Source organism: Aotus nancymaae, unplaced genomic scaffold, assembly GCF_030222135.1.
Source record: "Aotus nancymaae isolate 86718 unplaced genomic scaffold, 86718_ANA_hifiasm-v0.15.2.pri h1tg000048l, whole genome shotgun sequence".
Lineage (NCBI taxonomy): Eukaryota > Metazoa > Chordata > Mammalia > Primates > Aotidae > Aotus > Aotus nancymaae.
The window spans coordinates 18496129-18500672 of NW_026988462.1; positions in this window are offsets into that span (position 1 = coordinate 18496129).

Sequence of the window (4544 nt, forward strand, 5' to 3'; positions counted from 1 at the left end):
TTCTTTAACAACAAATTACCTGTTATTAGTACTCTTCTACACTCAAATGGAACTGAGTTTTGATTAAAAATTAAATGGTCGCCTTACCTAAAATTGAAAGGTGTTACTGAGGATAAATCACATAAATATACTAAGTAAATGTTAGCTTATAGCATGCTGTGTATATGGAATCAATCCATATTTCCCAAGGAAATGAAATGTAGGGTAAAAATATCAATGCAAATACTTTTCCTAGAATAATTCATTAGATCAATAATTTTATAGCACATATATTATACTTTATTAAATACTGGCCTATATAGAGTCCATAATTGCAAATGTAATTTTTGAAGGAATTTTCTTTTAATATAAAAATATTTATGTACAATATTACGTGTATCTTCTATACCTTACTTTGGAGTGTTTTAAAACAAATATTTAACTTTTGATTATAGATTTTTCTCCATAAATTGAATAGCTTATATTATTATTCATTTGAAAATCATTATTAACAAATGCTTAATAAGTCTTAAAATAGTTAAAATTCCTATTATTTTAATAGATTAAATTTAATTAAAGCTAATTAAGGGCCAGCAATTCTTTTAATTAGTAAAGAAAAAATGAAAAAGAAAAGTGAAATATCTTCACATTAGAATTAGTAATGTCAGATAAGTCAATGTGTATGAAATAGGCTGCAACAACATTACAAATAACATCAAATAATAGAAATGAGTAAGCTGGTTTTGCATAATGTAATTTCTCATGTAAAAAGTACCCATTTGGTTTAATAGACATTTTGAAAAGCTATTAGTATAAATCATCAATGTTAAAAAATGTGAAATGCCAGTAGTACCAGCTAACCAGGTGTGATTCATAAAATCTGCTTTAATCGAGATTTTTGTCAAATTAAAATGTAAATTAGGACTAATTTACAAAAACATGATAATGGTTTTCAAAATCATAAAGGAATTCATATAGAGATGTAATAGCAAATTCTGTTACGAATGTTTATTTCAGAATCTTTTCTGCCAAATTAGAAAAAAGCCTAAGACTTCTGTTGTGCATGTAGCACCCATCTTTTTCTGCAATTCATCCAGGATCTGAGTTATAAATGGTTCTTGCAAATGTCAGCCAGAATTCTCCATATTAAGGAGAATGTTCAAGGGTATCCCGTGGGGAAAGGAGAATTTAGTTTTAATGAGTCAATCTTTCTTTCTGTTTGGTGTGCTTTAGCTTTTCTGTTCTGAGTCTTAATGGTTATTGCTGGAATGGTCTCACTTGGCACATTGCACTGAGATGGATTGCTATTTGCTCACAGGAAAAGTTTTGAAACTGACTAATTATGTAACTCATTGCAATATTTTCCTATCTCAACAACTACAATCTGGATACAGATTGTGTGTGTATGTATCTACATGTGTGTCTGGTTTTTCCTACATAATTTTATCATTCTTAATTATATGTAAGATGCAACAAAATTGCCACTCTGAAAAAAAAACTGTCATTTACACATCTAAAGAAAATATCCATATACTATCAAAAAGTATCTTAGAAGATATCTTAAAAGAAGGTACCTTAAAGGAAGTGCTTTACTTCATTAATATTACTTTAGTAACCGACACATTTTACTTGACTGTTAAAAACGTATTTACTATAAAAATATGAATTGGATATTTTTAATGTATCTTAATTTGTTTTTTAAAAAGAAAGCAATGAGGCACAATCATTATAATGAAGGAACTTATAATTTTATAGGGGATGAAAGTTTGAAAAAATATTAAAAGGCAGTTTAGAAATAATATCTTCAATATACAATAGTTCAGAAGAATTGTCACAAAAAATAAAAGAAAGAAAAAGAAAAGTAGTTTATGTGCCTATAAAATAGCCCAGCTTACATCTTTCTAACTATAGTAAAATGTATAGTTTGGTTAAGAGAATTATGTACATTCTTTCAATCCCTACCCTGCCCACTTGAGAAAACAGAGGTACACTGGCAATGTTACATTGGGAAATATTAGGAAGAATAAGAAAAAGATGTTTGTCACCCCAGGACTTGCAGCTTGCTACCTAACCATGCTTTCACCAATTTCCTGTTTTTACTGAAACAAATTTGCAGCAACTCTAGATATAGTTACTTGTTTTTAAATACTTCTTCTTTTTGATTTCTGAAAGTATTTTCCCTCAGATGCCAGTTAAATTGAGCCATTGGTATCACTAAAAATCCTAACTTCGTAACATGTGCTAACCCTCCTAGATATCCAACTGCTGTGATAACTCTAGTTGTATGCATTTTGAGAGTCAGGTTCCCCGCTATTCACCTTTCCATCTTTTATCTGGAGAGCTCTGAAATCCATAGGCATGAGCTTGCTTATTAACTGAAGCAGAAAAAAACTATCATACTAAATGCTCTTTCTATTGACAGAGACAAATGGACCACTGGAATATTAGCATATTCAGTTTGATAATTATATTCAAAAAGGGATGTTTTAATATTTAACATAATTTTATCATTTAGAATATGTGATATAGAATATTAAAATACTACCATGTATAATTTTATGGAAAACAGGTACAAATATTGATATAATAAATTGAGGTTATAACCTCAATATATTTCTCCTTAATATTATGTATAAGCTTAATGTGATAAATATTTGACCCAGGTAAATTTGTGTCTGATCAGGCTTTTTTTGAACCTATCATATTGGTATTATGTTTTAAATCATGTTTAACTGTTGAAGCTCTACAAATAACACTATTGACTTTATTCAGTTGACCAAAATGTAATACTTGATCATAACCTAATATGAAAGGAAAAATATTTCTAGTCAAAAACAAAGACATAGAAGATGGCAATAAGAAATATACGTAGCTCCGATATCATCAGACAAGTTTTAGCTTGTCAGTTATTCAAGTAAGTTGCTACGTTTATGTTTATGTAATGAATAAAACCCACTAGATTGCCTGGTCTTTCTTGTTCAGCCTGAGGAAATCTTTTGTCAGTAAGGTACATGAATTTTAGTACATGGATTCTTGACATCTATTACATGTATATGATATTTTACAATTTTTATTATTTCCCAATTATTAGCTGTGTTCCAGCTGTGTTTCGAGTTGCCAAGTAAATGATCCGCATACTGAAATATGCATTGCTTCTATCCACACAAGATTGAAGCCATAGTTGTTTTGTTTTGTTTCTCTTGTTCCCAGAGGGATATTTTTAAACTTGTGTTCTGTTTGCTTCAAAGTTTTGCATATTCTCGAAGGAAAATACCCCTTGAAATCTATTAATCAGTAGTTTGATGAATTCAGTGTTTAGTAAAAGCTATGGGTGAGAAACAAAGAAAAACAGAGTGACTAAGGGGAATATAGAAAGGGGGAGTGAGAAGAAGAGAGCCAAGAAAAAAGGAAGGGAGGTAAGGATGGAGGGATGAAAGGCGAGAAATATAGAAATATTGAATTGTAGTGGTTAAGAAACAGGTCTCCAGAATCAGAAAGAATTTTTACCGTGAAAATTTTTAGTTTTTGACATTAGTCAAATTACATAATCCTTTGCAACTCTGATTTTCTTTTAAAAATTGATATGATATTTTCCCTGTCCAGTCTATCATCGATGGGCATTTAGTTTGGTTCCAGGTCTTTGCTATTGTAAACTGTGCTGCAATGAACATTCGTGTGCACGTGTCCTTATAGTAGAACGATTTATAATCCTTTGGATATATACCCAGTAATGGGATTGCTGGGTCAAATGGAACATGAATGAACCTAGAAACCATCATTCTCAGCAAACTGACACAAGAACACAAAATCAAACACCACATGTTCTCGCTCATAGGCGGGTGTTGAACAATGAGAACACATGAACACAGGGAGGGGAGCACTACACACTGGGGTCTGTTGGAGGGAAATAGGGGAGGGGACAGCGGGGAGTTGGGGAGAGATATCATGTGGAGAAATGCCAGATATAGGTGAAGGGAAGGAAGGCAGCAAATCACACTGCCACGTGTGTACCTATGCAACAGTCTCGCATGTTCTTCACATGTACCCCAAAACCTAAAATGCAATAAAAAAATTGATATGATACATTTTCTTACTTCACAGATTCATTTAATGGGAATCAACTTGGTTAATCATGTGAAGCACTAACCACAGTGCCTGTCATGGAGCATGCGGTTGATAAATGTTAGCTTTTATTATTATCACATATGATTGTGGAATACAAAATGGATGCAGTGATGATGTTTTTCTAATATATAAGACTGTTGTTACTCTTTAAATAAGAAATAAGAGTAAAGTATTTGTAGATAGAGTGTAATCTATAATTTCCAGTTTTATGCAATATATCCTTATGGAGTGTCTAATGTATTCTAGGCAATTGGTAGGTAGGTAGACATTGGGATACCAAGAAGGATTACATTTAATTTGAAAACAAGAAAATTACAATTAAAAATTGTAAAATACTATGATTAAGATATGAAAAATACTACAGAAGCACATGGGAAGAAAATGCTAAACATTAACTTTAGGTATTCATTTCTCCAAGATGATCCCTGAAGACTGAAAGA